Raw genomic sequence first — 18466 nt, 5'->3', positions numbered from 1 at the left:
CCTCCTTGTTTCCATCATGGGCTGCGTCCACCGGATTATGAACGAGTTGAAGATCCTGCAAAGAGACCTTACACCTAGAGCCGCGGAAAGGCCGAATGATGCCTCGCGGGCCCTTAAGTTGGAGAATTAGTTTTTGGTCAAGTCCTGTTTATTTGGCTTTTGTTGTTTTCCCATATGTTGTTTTCTTTTCTTCAAACCAAGTTTAAAACCGCGGAGTCTGTACTTTTGCTATTTTTATTTGAAGTAATGTGTAATAGCAAATTTTGATAATGAAATTAAGTGATTCCAGAAGAATTTCTATGTGTCTTTACTTTGAGGCAGAACTACGCTTGGTCTGATTCGCGCGGGGACGTGATACGTAGGCAATCCCCATAAGATTCGACCGCTTTTATTAAAGAAAGAAAAGAAAATACAAAAATAAATAAAAAGGGGGTAAATGAGCAAGACGGGATGACGCATGTTGTTTGAAGCAAAGCATGTAGAAACGGTTAGCTGCCTAGGAGCATTGCATCCTCTATGTGTTATGATCAAATCTGTTAAACTCTAACGCTAACAAAAGTTTGTTGTTGTCTGATACCAGACAAGTTAGTTGTTAAAGAACTCTGGCAACACACTCCTACCAAACCAGATCCAAAGGACCGATAGCAACAAGCATGACTACCTCAGAGAATAGTAATGAGGAAGAGAGGCCGATGAGCCAGTTGTTGAAAGAAGCGATGGAAAAGATTGAAAGGATGGGACTAGAGATGAGTGCAATGCAGCTAGCCATAGCCAAAACACAAAAGAGCCCTGAAACACTGGGATACACGCCGGAATACCCTCACTCTGGCCCTTCCACAAGCCGCCCAAATCCCCTTTATCATCAAGAAAGAAGCCCTCATGATTCCCAAGCTCCACCACCCCATCAACCTCTCCCAACACCCAATATTCCCATTTTTGTGGGACCAACATCAGCCCCTTTGCAAAGAACGACCAGTGAGCCATTGTTTCAGGCTCACGATACACAGTACTACCCCCCTGAGCCTACATTTCATGCCCCCGAACCACAGGCTTACAATCCACATTTGGAAGTGCCGGCAGAGATTGAAAAGCCGGCTAAGGCCCCTGAACAAGATGAAGTATTGAGAAAGTTCAAAAGCCTGGAGCAGTCCTTCAGGAACTTGCACGGGCTGGGCAACCAAGTCAGCGTAACATACAAAGATCTATGCCCTTTCCCAGACGTCCAACTCCCGGCTGGGTTCAAGATGCCTAAATTTGATCTATATGAAGGGCACGGTGATCCCATGGCACATTTGCGGGGATTCTGTAGCAAAATGAGAGGGGCAGGCGGCAAGGATGAGCTGCTGATAGCTTATTTCGGCCAAAGTCTGAGCGGATCTGCACTAGAATGGTATACCAGGCAGGATTCCAGTAGGTGGTATACTTGGGATGATCTGGCGCAGGCTTTTGCAGGTCATTTCCAGTACAATCTCGAGATAGTCCCTGACCGTCTCACATTATTAAGAACTGGGAAGAAACCCGGGGAAAGTTTTCGCGAGTTCGGGTTCCGCTGGAGAGAACAAGCAGCTAGAGTCGATCCTCCCATGAGAGAGGGAGAAATGGTGGACTATTTCTTGCAAACATTGGATCCAACCTACTTTGGTCACTTGGTGACAACAGTTGGAAAATCTTTCAACGAGGTGGTCAAGATAGGGGTCATGATAGAAGAGGGTCTGAGGTCTGACAAAATCTTGAACTATTCGGCACTCAAAGCCACAACACAGGCTATTCAAAGCGGCACGAGAGGTGCGCTGAGAAGAAAGAAAGAAGAGGTTGCCACGATCGAGGAAGGCAGTTGGTCCAGGGCTGGCAGGCCGCACTACAACCAACCCAGACCTCACAGGTCAAACTACCCATACAACCCACCACAAAATTTCTATCCACCTCGAGAACCACATTGTTCCGTACACCAGGCCCAAGCATACACCCAGCCTCCGGTTTGCCCGCAATGGCGCGCGCTGGCTCCCCAGAACATATATGAACCACCACAAAACACCTATCCTCCACCAAGGGCATATAGAAACCCTCCAGGGGCAGGTTTTCGGGGAAATCCAGATGCTAGGAATGACAGGTTGCGGAAACAGAGAACTTTCACGGAGTTGGGAGAAACCTACACCGCTTTGTTCCACAAGCTGAGGCAATTGGGTTTGGTTAGTCCTGTCCAGACTCGAGAACCAAATCCCCCACCTCAGAATTTGGATCGATCAATAAGTTGTGAATACTGCTCAGGGATGCTTGGGCATGACACCGAGAAGTGTTGGAAGTTAAGGCATGCCATACAGGATCTTATCGACACCAATAAGATCGAGGTCCAGACACCGGAAGCTCCTAACATCAACCAAAACCCACTGCCAGCGCACCACGAGACTCACATGATTGAGTTGGTGTATGAGGGAGGAGAATTGAGAAAACCCTCACAAACAGTGATGATGATCCAAGCCGCCCCGAAGGAAGTCTCAACCAGTGGGGGAACGAAGGTACAGTAACAGGGAGAAAGCGTCAAGCCAGTAGTGATATTGGGAAAGAGCCCGTCCGCCATAACAAGCAAACCTGAGCCAAACAAGTTGGTAATATCAGGGGTTCCGCCCGCACCTGCTGTTGTGTTAAAGGGGGCATATAGAGAACTGGTCACCGTAAAGCCTGTAGTCCAGCTGCCGATGATTGATAGCAAGGCTGTGCCTTGGAAATATGAAAAGGCGGTGGTGATGTACAAAGGAAAACAGGTAGAAGAAGTTAGTTGTGAAGCGCAAGGACTGACTCGATCAGGTCGATGTTTTGCTCCGGTGGAGCTAAGAAGAACCAACCCAGTTGCAACCAAGAAACCTGTGTCCGAAGAAGAGGCTGAGGAGTTCCTGAGGAAGATGAAAGTGCAGGACTATTCCGTGGTCGAACAGCTGAGGAAAACACCGGCCCAGATCTCGCTGCTATCATTACTGATCCATTCTAAGGAGCATCGGCGGGCCCTGATGAAGATATTGAACGAAGCTCATGTACCCAGTGAGATTTCTGTAAACCACCTGGAAACCATTGCCAACAAGATTTTCGAGGTGAACAGGGTAACATTCTCAGATGATGACCTACCAATGGAAGGTACAGAGCATAATAAAGCTTTATACCTAGCTGTCAAATATGAAGGCTCGGTGGTAACTCGAGTATTGGTGGATAACGACTCAAGCGCCAATATTTGTCCACTATCTACCCTAAACCAGTTAAAGATCGACCACAGAAGGATCCACAAGAACAGTATCTGTGTCCGAGGGTTTGACGGAAATGGAACAGCCACTGTAGGGGATGTTGTACTTGAACTGACCATTGGTCCGGTCCTGTTTACCATGGAATTCCAGGTGTTGGACGCCACAGTATCTTATAACCTACTGTTGGGACGACCATGGATTCATGCAGCCAAAGCGGTGCCCTCCACCCTACATCAGATAGTGAAGTTCGAGTGGGAAAGACAAGAGGTCGTGTTACACGGCGAGGATACAACGTGCACCATGGGCGGAGCCATTGTACCTTTCATAGAGACCGCTGATGACAAAGGTCCTTGGGTCTACCAGATTTTCGACACAGGGTCGGCCAACAAAATTTCTGAAGGAGAGATCATCCCACACCCTAGGGTAGCTGCCGCAACAGTCATGATGGTCTCGGAAATGCTGGGTAATGGATTTGTGTCGGGAAAGAGCCTAGGAGTCGAGCTTCAGGGGATTGTCCAATCTGTCACCTTACCTAAAAATCTGGAAACTTTCGGATTGGGGTTCAAACCAACCGCAGCAGATAGGATGCAAGCGCGAAAAATGAAGAAGAGGGTCTGGTTTCTGCCTAAGCCGGTGCCACGTCTCTCAAGGTCTTTTGTTAAAGCAAGTGCCAAGGGGTCACCGGTCCCAAAGATTCTAGGACCATTCATCGGTATAAATGAGGACCTGAATCAGAGTTTTGAGAGGCTATTCGCGGATGTCAATATGGTAGAAGCTGGAGAAGGTTCCAGCAGAGCAGAGATACAGTTTGTGGGGCCTGAGGCCAAAACCAACAATTGGACTGTTACTCCTCTTCCGGTCCGAGGGGAGTCTTGGTAGTAGGCTTTGATTTATGTTTTTTTTGTTTGTTTTGTTCGGATTATTCCAGGGTGTAATCCAAATTTTACGTTTGTCTTGTAAAAGTGTGAACCCTTTTATCCCGCAAGTTTAATAAAGTTCTCTCTTTTTGTCCTATTTTAATTTTTGTTTTGTTCTTTTTCTTTCTGAACAGTTCTCTTTTAACTGGTTCTAATGACATGGTATGCACAGCGGATCTTCGACCTAGTCTAATAAATCAATCTGAATCCGACTCAATTATGCAAGAGGACGTTTATGACAATGAATCTGAATGTGACGAAGGTGAAGCCTTCGAAGGGATAAACCGAGAACTGTACCAATTTGAGGAAAAACCCAAACCCAACCTAAATGACACTGAGGCTGTGAATCTAGGAGACGCTGATAACGTCCAAGAAACCACAATTAGCATCCACATTGAGCCGAATATCAGGGAAGAATTGATCAAAACCCTCACGGAATTCAAGGATGTTTTTGCATGGTCATATGATGATATGCCTGGATTAAGCACCAATTTAGTGGTTCACAAACTGCCCACTCACCCGGCATACCCTCCGGTCAAGCAAAAACTAAGGAAATTTAAAACAGAAATGAGTGTAAAGATCAAAGAAGAGGTGATTAAGCAGTTGCAGGCGAAGGTCATTCGGGTCACTCGATATCCCGAGTGGTTGGCCAATGTGGTACCAGTCCCAAAGAAGGATAGAAAAATCAGGGTGTGCGTCGACTACCACAACCTCAACAAAGCAAGTCCCAAGGACAATTTTCCGTTACCCAACATTCATATCCTGATCGATAATTGCGTGGGGCGCGAGATCGGATCCTTTGTGGATTGCTATGTGGGTTATCATCAGATCCTAATGGATGAGGAGGATGCGGAAAAGACAGCGTTTATTACGCCATGGGGAACCTACTGCTATCGGGTAATGCCGTTCGGATTGAAGAACGCCGGGGCAACGTACATGCGAGCAATGACTGCTGTGTTCCATGACATGATACACAAAGAAATCGAGATGTACGTCGATGATGTGATCATCAAATCTTGGCGTCAGGAGGACCATGTAGCAGATCTAAGGAGATTTTTCCAAAGATTCCGAAGGTATGATATCAAGCTTAACCCGGCCAAATGCGCGTTCGGGGTTCCATCAGGAAAGCTGCTAGGATTCATCGTCAGTCGACGGGGGATTGAGTTAGACCCATCCAAAATTGAATCCATCCGAGATTTGCCACCGCCAAGGAACAAAACAGAGGTAATGAGTTTGCTGGGTAGACTCAATTATATCAGCAGGTTCATCGCTCAACTCACAGCAACTTGTGAGCCCATATTCCGGCTGCTGAGAAAGGATGCTGCGGTAGGTTGGACGGCAGAGTGTCAGGAGGCCTTCGACCAAATCAAAGGGTATCTGTCTAATCCACGCGTATTGGTCCCGCCTAAGCCTGGGAAGCCATTAATTCTTTACCTGACGGTCCTGGAAAATTCATTTGGTTGTATACTGGGGCAACATAATGACACAGGAAGGAAGGAGCAGGCCATCTACTATCTTAGTAAGAAATTCACAGTACATGAGGTCAAGTACACTCAACTCGAGAAAACATGTTGCGCCCTAACTTGGGTAGCTCAGAAGTTGAAGCACTACCTGTCTTCATATACTACTTATCTCATATCCCGTTTGGACCCATTGAAGTACATCTTTCAGAAACCTATGCCCACGGGAAGGTTAGCAAAATGGAAAATTCTGCTCACAGAGTTTGATATCGTCTATGTGACGAGGACAGCCATGAAAGCCCAGGCGCTGGCCGATCATTTGGCAGAGAATCCCGTTGATGAAAAGTACGAGCCCTTAAGAACGTACTTTCCCAATGAAGAGGTAATGCATACAAATGAGATGGAATTAACTGAGGAACCGGGTTGGAAGCTTTTCTTCGACGGAGCTGCAAATGCAAAAGGGGTTGGAATAGGAGCAGTACTCATTTCTGAAACAGGACGCCATTATCCTGTTACGGCTCAACTACGCTTCTATTGCACCAATAATATGGCCGAGTATGAAGCTTGCATTCTGGGTCTGCGCTTGGCTGCGAACATGGATGTCCAAGACGTCTTGGTCTTGGGAGACTCGGACCTCTTGGTACATCAGATTCAGGGTGAATGGGAAACGCGAGATCTAAAGCTCATACCATACCGACAATGCTTGCATGATCTGAGCAAGCGATTTCGGTCGGTGAAGTTCAAACATATCCCGAGAGTTCACAATGAGGTTGCGGATGCCTTGGCCACCTTAGCATCAATGCTGCACCACCCTGACAAAATGTATGTTGATCCTCTACACATGTAGGTCCGTGATCAGCACGCTTACTGTAATGCCGTAAAAGAGGAGCCAGATGGTGAACCCTGGTTTCATGATATCAAGGAATACCTCGGAATGGGGACATATCCAGAACAGGCCTCTAGAGACCAAAAAAGAGCCCTTCGGCGTTTGTCGAATGGTTTCTTCCTCAGCGGAGGAGTGTTGTACAAAAGAACCCCAGATTTAGGATTGTTGAGATGTATAGATGCCGGTCAAGCCACGACGGTTATGGAAGAGGTACATGCTGGAGTTTGTGGGCCACACATGAGCGGATATGTATTGGCAAGGAAAATCCTTCGAACAGGGTGTTATTGGCTCACCATGGAACACGACTGTATCACTTTCGTAAGGAAATGCCATCAGTGCCAGATACATGGAGATCTGATCCATTCTCTGCCAACAGAGTTACATACGATGATAGCACCCTGGCCGTTTGTAGCATGGGGCATGGATGTCATTGGCCCTATCGAACCAGCAGCATCCAACGGCCACAGGTTCATTCTTGTGACCATTGATTACTTCACCAAATGGGTTGAGGCTAAAACCTTCAAGTCGGTAACCAAAAAGGCAGTGGTGGACTTTGTTCATTCCCATATCATCTGCAGATTTGGAATCCCAAAAGTGATCATCACGGATAACGGTGCGAATCTTAACAGTAGCCTGATGAGAGAGGTATGCCAACAATTCAAGATTACCCATCGCAATTCCACCCCATATCGTCCCAAGGCGAATGGAGCGGTCGAAGCAGCCAATAAGAATATCAAGAAGATACTGCCAAAGATGGTGGAAGGATCCAGACAATGGCACGAGAGATTACCCTTTGCTTTGTTGGGTTACCGCACTACTGTCCGGACTTCCATAGGTACAACTCCTTATTTGTTGGTGTACGGAACTGAAGCCGTAATACCGGCCAAGGTCGAAATTCCATCCCTCCGGATTGTCGCTGAAGCCAAGATTGATGATGATGAATGGGTCAAAGCTCGGTTGGAACAGTTAAGCTTGATAGACGAGAAAAGATTGGCGGCAGTGTGTCATGGTCAGCTATACCAGAAGAGAATGGCAAGAACATACAATAAGAAGGTGCGCCCTAGGAAGTTTGAAGTAGGGCAGCAGATATTGAAGAAGATCCTCCCGCATCAGGTCGAGGCAAAAGGCAAATTCGCCCCAAATTGGCAAGGGCCTTATATCGTGACCAGAGTATTGTCCAACGGTGCTTTGTGTTTGACAGATATCGAGGGGAGATGTGTCGACATGGCTATCAATTCTGATGCAGTCAAGAGATATTATGCGTAATTTCTTTAATTATGGCAATTATTGGTTCGTTTGTTTGTATTTGGCATTTATTGGATAATGAGATGACGGAGGCAATTCTTTCTTCTATCCAAACACTTTTAACCCTTGCTTCCCCTTTTGAGCCTTAAGTTATTCTTTCATACCCCTCTTTTGGAATCACTAATGGAAAAGACATGGAAAAAAAGAAGAAAAAAAGAAAAGAAAAAAAGAGAGAAAAGAAAAGAAAAGAAAATCTTTAAAGGAAAATGAAAAGAAGGAGAAAGAAAGGAAAAAAAAACAACAACAAAGAAAAAAAAAGATAAAATCATAAGAAATACAAAACCGTGGGAACTACGTTTGACCTGATTCCTCAAAGAGGATACGTAGGCGCCTCACGGCTCGGTCATAGTGTGCATCACAGTGTATATAGGATGCATAATGTACATAGTGTGCATAATAGGCACAGTGTGCGTAACGCACGTAGCTCAACCTAAGTGTAAAAATAAGATTCCCCAAGCATGAAAACTGGGGCAGAGGTTATGTTTTAAGTTCCAACAAAGGTTTGATTCCAAAAGTTGTAGCACATCACCCATCAAATTATTTTCATTTTTATAGCCTTTCTTTAACCCCACCCCAAAACCAACATCGACGTCCAAAAGACCTCCCGATCAATATCCAAGAGATGCCAAGTCAGGCAAATAAGGCCGAGAATAATGCACCGATCCCCAGCAAAGAAGATGATCGTAAGACGGGGAATGAATTGATGGTCAAAGGAATCTCCAGAAGAGAGGGTCGTATCGACAACACCCCAATTCCTCGATAAAAAATAAAATGAGAGAGTCTTATCGGTGAAAACACTCACAGGCACCGAAAGGCGACGTAAGATGAAGAATAAAATGAGAGAGTCTTATCGTTGAAAACCTTCACAGGCACTGAAAGGCGACGTAAGATGAGAGATATGAAATGAGAGAGTCTTATTGGTGAAAACCTTCACAGGCACCATAAGGCGCTGGGAGATGAGAGAAAAGAGAGAGTCTCATTAGTGAAAACCCCTCGAAGGGCACTATGAGGCGACAAGACAGATCAACAAAAAGCGACCACATTCGCAACGAAATGGACACTCATTTATCATCCCCAGCAAGTCAGACCATCGGGCAAATCGATTGATACGAATAGACTGGGTCGGGAATCTATGGTGCATGTCATGATCACGGGGACCAGTCATGTCCTCCAGATAAGTTCTTCTGAATTTCTTCTCCCACCAAATATTGGTTCAGAAAGATTTTCTCCTTTTTCTATCTTTTATTTCTCTTCCTAAAAATTTGTCTTGAAAAGAATTTTTTCAAAGCTTACTACCAGAGACCGAAGGGGAATTCAGTCAATGCAGGATAACACAAACAGACTTAAAGGCCGGCCCCAGGCAATGCAATGATCGCGCCTGGCAGTTTTGGAGAAAGTAAGCTCCTAAAGGGAGTGGTTTCGGGAGTAAAATAGACTCCCACAACATGTACTTAAAGAGAAAGCAGGAAAGGGGATAAATTGAAAACCAGCCCCAGCAGGCTAGAAACCCCCAGCAAGCAATTTTGTCCACCAACCAATTATGGGGACATAGAGCAAGAAAAAGGGAAGAGAGGAAAAATCATCCGCCGGAAAGGCACCTCCTACCACCACGATTAAAACTAACTAAATCCTTTTGTCTGTTGCAGGAAAACAAAGGATTGATGATGGCGGCAAGACGCAACGCCAGGGAAACCACCAAAAATCAGGGCAGAAAATTTTCTGCCGATTGTCGAAAATTTTCTCGGAAGAACGGGGAAACAATTTCAAATACATTTAAGTTCTAGGTCGCCCACCAGTATAATGCGGGAATACTTTTAAGTTCTAGGTCGCCCACCAGTAAAATGTGAGAATACATTTAAATTCTAGGTCGCCCACCAGTATAATGCGGGAATACATTTAAGTTCTAGGTCGCCCACCAGTATAATGCGGGAATACATTTAAGTTCTAGGTCGCCCACCAGTATAATGCGGGAATACATTTAAGTTCTAGGTCGCCCACCAGTATAATGCGGGAATACATTTAAGTTCTAGGTCGCCCACCAGTATAATGCGGGAATACATTTAAGTTCTAGGTCGCCCACCAGTATAATGCGGGAATATATTTAAGTTCTAGGTCGCCCACCAGTATAATGCGGGAATACATTTAAGTTCTAGGTCGCCCACCAGTATAATGCGGGAATACATTTAAGTTCTAGGTCGCCCACCAGTATAATGCGGGAATACATTTAAGTTCTAGGTCGCCCACCAGCATAATGCGGGAATACATTTAAGTTCTAGGTCGCCCACCAGTATAATGCGGGAATACATTTAAGTTCTAGGTCGCCCACCAGCATAATGCGGGAATACATTTAAGTTCTAGGTTGCCCACCAGTATAATGCGGGAATACATTTAAGTTCTAGGTCGCCCACCAGTATAATGCGGGAATACATTTAAGTTCTAGGTCGCCCACCAGTATAATGCGGGAATACATTTAAGTTCTAGGTCGCCCACCAGTATAATGCGGGAATACATTTAAGTTCTAGGTCGCCCACCAGTATAATGTGGGAATACATTTAAGTTCTAGGTCGCCCACCAGTATAATGCGGGAATACATTTAAGTTCTAGATTCTGGAATCAGTAACCCCACCTGAAGGCGGAAGGTTACAACAGAGATCCCCAAGCAGGAAACAATAAAACCCCCAACATCAAGAAGCAGAAGGCTGCAAAGGCAAACGCGCGATTCAAAAGAAAGAAGGAACGCGTCTCAAAAGAAGCAGTTTGGGGAACGTTATAGCATGCTCAACATAACAATTTTGGTGAAGAAAGCCATACCACTGAAGAAACCATTGAAAGGCTTAAAGAAGAGGGCCATGTCCCCAGCAGATCAAGCGAAGTGATAAAATCTGGCATTCGGAAAAAGCGAAGGACCAGTATCATCCCCCAAGTTCACAAAATAAAGGCATCGGAGGAAAGCATCAGCCGACAAGAAAGCAAGGCAACAAGAACAAGTTGAAGATAGATGAGACCTCATGATCCATAGTCTAGCTTAGCTTATTGTTTTTCCTTTCAAGAACAATGTAACAAGGAGATCAGTGAGCAGTAGCATCCTACAGCAGCAGGCAACAGTGCACAACAGCAGCAAGCACTACAGTCACACGGTAGTCCCAGCTACCAAAATTTCCCGAACTACATTGACCTGACTCCTGTTTAGCCCAGGATATGTAGGAAACCTCTGAAGCAAAGGTTCGGTCAAATCTTTTTCAAAAACATGCTTCACACGGAGTATTCAGATGGGCAAAAATCGCTCGCTTTATCTTTGCGCGAAAACCCTTCGTGTCTTCGTGCAAAGAGGGGCAGCTGTAAGCACGTGATTTTTGCTTCACGGACAAGCACTCCAAAAGAAAACAAAAATAGTGACCAGTGACCTCGCTGTACAAATTTTCCAATTTTTCATGACATGTACTGCTAGTCATTTGTGGTTCATCCCATTTTGTTTGCATTTTTTGATCTTATCAGTCAAAACACAAGGTATGTCTGTCATAGTAATCAAACCGTAATTCAGTAGTTAAAAGAAAATTCAAAATATATGTGCATTGTTCGTTCTAGGTTGTGATTTAACTTACTTGAACATTTTAATTTGGTGTGATAATGGTGTTGAAGTGTTACATTGTTGTTTGTTTTAATTTCATTTGTTTTACTATTTATTTGTTATTTTTCATTTTTTGTTTTAAAATTAGAAAAAAAACAAAAAGAAAAGAGTTGAAAATCGGTTTGGGCCCAAAAATGAAACGAAATAGGCCCAAAATCGGCACTCAAGTCCAGTCCAAATCCGGCCTGCCCAAGCACCAATTCAAACGACGCCGTTTCAGGAAAGTCGATCTGAGCCGTCTAAGCCTCTTGATCCAACGGTCCACATCCGCACCCATGACCCGACCTGTTTAGCCGGTCCAACCCAATCCATCACTTAAACCCAAACGACCCCGTTTTAATACCAAACGACCTCGTCTCACCCCTCACCATCAGATCCAAGCCGTTGAGATCATCTGATCCAACGGCTCAGATCTAAACCCTTAGACCATATATAAGCTTTCTATCACACCCCACGCCCCCTAGTCGAACCCCCCCTTCACTCAGCTCCTTCCTCACCAAGCCCTGAAACCCCCGAAACCCTAGCAGCCGCCCTAGTTTCCCCTTCACCAGAACCCGGCGGCATGAACGTCGGTGACCACCTCCTGAACACCCCAGGACCCCCTCACTCTCCTGAACATGGATCTATTACCCCCTAGCCTCGAATCCCCTTCCTTCATCTCGAATCTTCATTTGAAGATTCGAGTAGAACCCGGACCTATACCAAACCTCACCATCTTCATACCAGACACTCCCCTGACCCTCTTCGTGACCAAACCAGGCTTGGTTTGGTCCGAATCTACCCACAACTTCTAAAAAACCAGATCTGAAAATCCAGACCTTAGAACACATGAACCTGGGGAATCCGGCTAGCCTTAACGGGGGTTTGAGGTCTAATAGACCTTAATCAAGGTGTTCTCATGTAAGAACACCCTGATTAAAGTTTGTTCGGCCTCAAAGGGTCAGAGTTGAGTCAGATTTGGATCAATTTTGTTTGGACATTTCTCGGTAAGTTTTTCTTTTCCTTTTTGTTTTATTCAACTGCTAATTAAGTTGTCAGCATGTTTCGTTGTGTTTGTTTGCTATTTTTGTTATTTTTCATTCGGATTTCTTCCATCTCTGTCAAAGACCTTTTATTTGGTCGATTGTTTTCTGTGTGTGATTTGAACGTATCCTATGATAAACATGTCCGATTAGGATAGTCGTCGCATAAATAACTTATATAGGTTCCCAGTGATTGACCAAAGTTGTCCGAAGCCCTTCAGGTCCCTGTATGTATTGGTTTATATGAACGACTGATTGTTACCTGTTATAATTAGTATAGTCGACTTGATAAATGTCGTCGATTAACTTCCTACGACTGAATGTTCAAATATTCTAATTCGTACAACTTCACGTAAGTGAATGAACCTGTTGATTGTTAATTGGATGCTTGACATTAGCTGTGACTACTAGCTTGTAACTACATTGTAAACAAATTAGAAGAATCAGGCTAGGGCAGTCTTGAATTGAACTTTCAGAAGTTCAAAATGCCCTGATGCTGCAAGGGGTTTAGGGCAGTAATAATCAAGGTTAACAAGGGTAGTCTGGGGTTCGTGAAAAACAGGAAAAAGCTTAGTTTAAGTGAGCTGACAAGTAGGGTACTAATTTAGGATTAAACTAATGCAAATGGGGAACAAGACACAAGAGTATGGGGGTTTAAAATGAATACTTAAATGAACCCATAACTCTTGATTAAAGAATAAGGCCAAGCGTGGGGAACAAATGGCTGGCATCAAAAAGATGCTTAGGCGTGGGATTTAATAGGTATGGGCAGTCTGCAAATTGGCAGGATCCAGGCAGCTTGACTGCACTGGTTGTTTGGCTTATAAATAGGCTATTTTCAGAATTTAGAAGGGGCTGGAAATTTTAATCTTGAGGAGAGGTCTTGTGAGTTGAAGAAAACCGAAAAAAAACAGAAGGAAATTTCCAGAAATACTGTAATTGAACACTGTCCAAAAACTGCACAAAGAAACCAAGTTGGTTATCCTAACTGGGATTGTTATTTGTTCCATTAAGAGAAGTCTGTGTTCTTCTGCTGTGATTGTTACTACACTGAGCTTTCTGTGTACTGTTGGTTTGAGTTTTGACTATCGGAACTGTAGTGGTTATTTGTTGAGCTTTTGGGGTTATTGGGATCACTGGATTGCTGTTACATTCAACATTCTGGGCTGTTGTTTCCTGCTCTGTTTTCTGGGATTGTCTGTCCATTGCTCGATCACTTGTTGAGCTTCTCCATTGTGGCTGTTTTGTTTGTTGCTGTGTTGTGTTGTTTACCTGCTGCTATGCTTTCTGTGTACCACTCAGCTGATCATCTTTCTTCTTCTTTTGCTCCTCTATACCAGGTACACAAATATACTACCACTGTAACTTGAAAGGTTTGAGCATGAATGTAAAAGAGAAGATCTGCAGATGCTTATATATGCATAGACTATTATGTTAGGCCTCATATAATGTATAATAGTTTACATTCTTGTTTTGGATACTGGAGATAGTCCTCGTGCCTAATAAATGTCAATGTATGGTAGTTGAATGTTAGACTGTGTATATAGGTTGGTGATAAAAGTATGCCCAATGCATTAGGTTGTATCTTAGATTTAGCTTACTGGTGTAGTATAATTCTGTAATGTATGCCAAGCATTAAAATCGTACACTACTAGTTAAGTTCTTTCCCTCCTGATAAACTGCTTCATATAACTGGTAAACCATGTTTTAAGATAAAGAACACAGAGCTTGCAATCTCAACCTCACGAAGGTCGAACCCAGGTCGAAACAGACCAAGCAGGCCCGCATCGAACAAACAATGGCCCAGGTCTGGTACATCACGCATGGGCTGGATTTGGGCCCTTAATTTTTGCTCGGCTGACTGTGTACGTGGCCGTGCTTCTGATTTTGCACAAGCACTCGGAATTCTATTATAGATAACTTGCAAGCATGTAATTAACTAGGGCTATCTACTGTTTTCAATTAGTAGAGACAAGCGCGACAAGAAACGTAGTTGCTATAGGATATCCCTTTAAAAACAAGGATGAGACGAGCCTCGACGAACAAAATGAACAAAAGTTGCGGGGCCCTCTATTGTATGTATATATCAAAGTATTTAGAATTCGGGACGTGCCGTTTAGCGAATTTCACGGCCCTCCCAAAATAATAACACGATAGTTTCTTTAGGTGCGTATTTAATAATCTATTTTCTTAAACTTGGGTGTGCATTTCATGCGACCCAAATCCAAATCCCAAAACGTCAAATAAAATATGTTCCGGATTGTGGGTGCATTTCATGTGACGCAGTCCAAAGACATGTTTTTTTAGCGATGTTCACATTCCTAAAAAATAATGATAATAAAGCGGTAAAAGATAAAATTTGCACATGGTTCATAATTGTATTTAAAATCAGATAAATAAGCCGAGTATAACAGTTGAGCGACCGTGCTAGAACCACGGAACTCGGGAATGCCTAACACCTTCTCCCGGGTTAACAGAATTCCTTGTCCGGATTTCTGGTACGCAGACTGTAATATGGAGTCATTCTTTTCCTCGGTTCGGGATTAAAATTGGTGACTTGGGACACCCTAAAACTCCCAAGTGGCAACTCTGAAATAAATAAACCAATCCTGTTTCGATTGTCCTTTAATTGAAAAAAAACTCCCTTGTGCCCGCGCGGGTATGTAAAAGGAGGTGTGACACATCTGATCCACTTTTCCCAATGAATATCTTTGATCTGCGGCCATATGATCAATTGATGAATAAGGTTGATGTGGACGAGAACTGAATTATTCGGTAAAAATAACTTTTACTTCAAAATTCTAATAATGATTTTTTCCGCCTCTTATTTTAATATCTTCTTATTCTTTAGATGTGATTGGAGAAATCGTCGGTTTTAGTGAGGTAAAAACGCACATCCAAGCTGAAGTTTCTAGGAAGTTTATGAATGTCGAACTAGAAGATGATGAGTAAGAATAAACACTCAATCCACTGCTTATTAATGGATTTGGCAATTCAATTAACTAAAATTTATATATCTATTTTTATTTGATAGGAGGAACAAGTTGTCTACTACATTCTGGGGTGAATTTATTGATGAAATTGTACCTCACCTGCTAAATTCTAACAATCAACCTATTGTTGTTGTTATGCAGCTTATAAAAGCACATAATTTTCAAGGTAAAATTATATTATTAACATGTCTTTATTTGGTGAAAAGTTATTCATTACATCTTATATATATGTTGTTTCGCAAATTCATATTCTGTGCGCAATACTTGAAATACATCGAAGCTGTGGATTAATCCAAATTTTTCTCAATCTAAGGAGTTTAAAACACGGTTTAATATACATATTTTACCCACCAACTATACTTAAATCTATTTTTTGAACTATACATCTGTTTGTTTTACTCTTTCTTTAATACAGTTTACTTTCTGTTCGAGATAATTACTCTGAAAGGTTGACTCAAACAATCTCTCAAAAAAGTTACTCCGTCTCGGATAAATTAGCAAAAGGCGTTGTTTAAGTTAAAACAATTGGCGAATTAGTGGAGTCCATGGAAGTAAGTAAACTATCTTGTGCATAATATTAACTATTTTGCTAATATGTTTTATCTATTTTGAGAAAATTTAAAAATCGCGAAACCTTTTTCAATTGTTTGTATTGCTGTATAAGAAAAATTAATTATGCTATAAAATTTTGCCTGTTTATAAGTACTGTTTATTGTGTAAACTTTTGCATTGCTAAACCAAACATTTTTATAACTCTGACCATCCCTTTTTAAGTACTTATAAATGATGCTTTCCTACATTAAAATAAGTAGATCATTTTACCTTCACTTCCCAACATACTCATTGCTTCTGTGAGACAAACCATTTGCATCAAGAGATACTATATGTTCAATGTGAGCGCCATTTCTGTACCTACGGGCTGCTAAGAGAAACTTCTTGTCACGACCCCAAACCGGACCCAGTCGCGATGGCGCCTCTCGTGAAGACAAGGCCAGCCGACACAATTTTCGAATTCATTTTTAATAATTTAATAAGTCAATTTAAGTCATTTATAAGAATAAATCCCCAACAAGTGTAAATTTAGCGAAATAGAACAAGTGCAGAAATAAATATAGCCCGACATCGGAGTGTCACAAGTCACGAGCATCTACTAAGGTCTATATACACGGAAAGTCTGAAATGTGCACTAAATACAATCTGATAAAATTAGGAGGGAGAAAAGCAGTGCTGCGATCACCGGCAGCTACCTTGCTAAACTCTGATGACTCTGCCTCTGAACAACCAACACCCGCTACCGGGTTCAGAAATACCTGAATCTGCACACAAGGTGCAGTGAGTAATGTGAGTACTCCGACTCTGAGTAATAATAATAAATGAAGACTGAGAGATAAGAAATCACGTAAAGGCACGTCAACATGCTATAAAGAAGCAGTAAAAGCCAGTAAAAAGTAATGAAGCTGTGAAATCTCTTAAAAACATCTTAACTCAGTTTAAACTTCTTTAAATTACCTTTTTATAGCTAAACAAGTAAATAAAAAGCAGCTAGAACAGATAAGCACAAAAAAATTCTATCCCTCGAGCACAAATACCAACAGAAACAGCCCCTCGGGCAATAACATGGAAAAACACCAGCCCCTCGAGCTATATCTCACATCACAATGGGTACCCGCGCTCACTGAGGGTGTGCAGACTCCTGGAGGGGCCCCTAACGGCCCAAGCGCAATATCAAGCCATCTCATGGCATCATCACATAGGCTCTCGGCCTCATATCAACAAGCCACCTCGTGGCGTACAAGTCTCAAGCCCTCGGCCTCATAATCATAATTAGTGTATCACTGCTATGGCGTGCAGGCCGACCTAAAAGTATCCTCACAATACAGGCCCTCAGCCTTACTCAGTCAGAATTTCATAAGCCATTCGGCAACAGTAAAACATGATGCTCAGCCCAAAATATCATTTAAAATATCATTTTAATGTGTTAAAGCAGAGTAAACATGGCTGAGTTATGGAAACAGTAGAATATAGCATGACTAAGTTCAAGTATAAAATCAAAATAGTGAGGAAATATCAAAAAAAGTCCCCTAAGGGTTCAAATAGTTGGCACGAGGCCCAAATATGGCTTACAACCCAAAACATGATGATAGCAAACAATTTTCAATCAAATACACGGTAAAAAAATCATTCGGGATGGACTAAGTCACAATCCCCAACAGTGCACGACCCCAAGCTCATCATCTAGCATGTGCGTAACTTCAATATAGCATAACGATGTGCAATCCGGAGTTTCATACCCTCAGGACAACATTTACAATCATTATTCACCTCGATCCTTTCCAAACTCTAGCCCGTGATGCCTTTGCCCTCACGAATCGACCACCGAATGCTCCAAATCTAGCCACAATCGGTACATAACCATTAAAATATGCGAAGGGAACAAAGCCCACTTGAAAATATGCAATTTACATAAAAAATCCCGAAATTGCTCAAACTCGGCCCCCGGGCCCACGTCTTAGAATCCGATAAAAGTCACATCAATGGAATCCTCATCCTCCCACGAGTCTACCATATCAAATTCATCAAAATCCGACCTTAATTGCCCATTCAAATCCCCAAAAGAAATCTAAAATTTTCTTCCATTTCCCCCCAATTTCCACTCTAATTTCTCAAATTAAATGATGAAATTCAAAATGAAATCATGAGATTAAACCAAATATGAGTGAAGAATACTTACCTCAATTGCTCCATTAAAAATTCCTTCAAATTCCACCTTCTCCCGAGCTCTCCAATGACTTTTATGATATTGGACTTAAACCCTCGATTTTAATTTATAAACTGTCTGCTCAGACATTTCCTCATCGCGAATGCGGCATATCCCTTGCGTTCCTGAAGCACACTGCTTCACTGACCGGAATTTCTTCTACGCGAACGCGATAACCTTCTCGCGAACGCGAAGCACATCAAACTCAACAAGTCGCGGAGGCGACCTCTACTACGCGAACACGTAGAACAAAAGCATTGGGGA

Source organism: Nicotiana tabacum, chromosome 16, assembly GCF_000715075.1.
Source record: "Nicotiana tabacum cultivar K326 chromosome 16, ASM71507v2, whole genome shotgun sequence".
NCBI lineage: Eukaryota > Viridiplantae > Streptophyta > Magnoliopsida > Solanales > Solanaceae > Nicotiana > Nicotiana tabacum.
Note: the sequence above shows the minus strand (reverse complement) of the source record.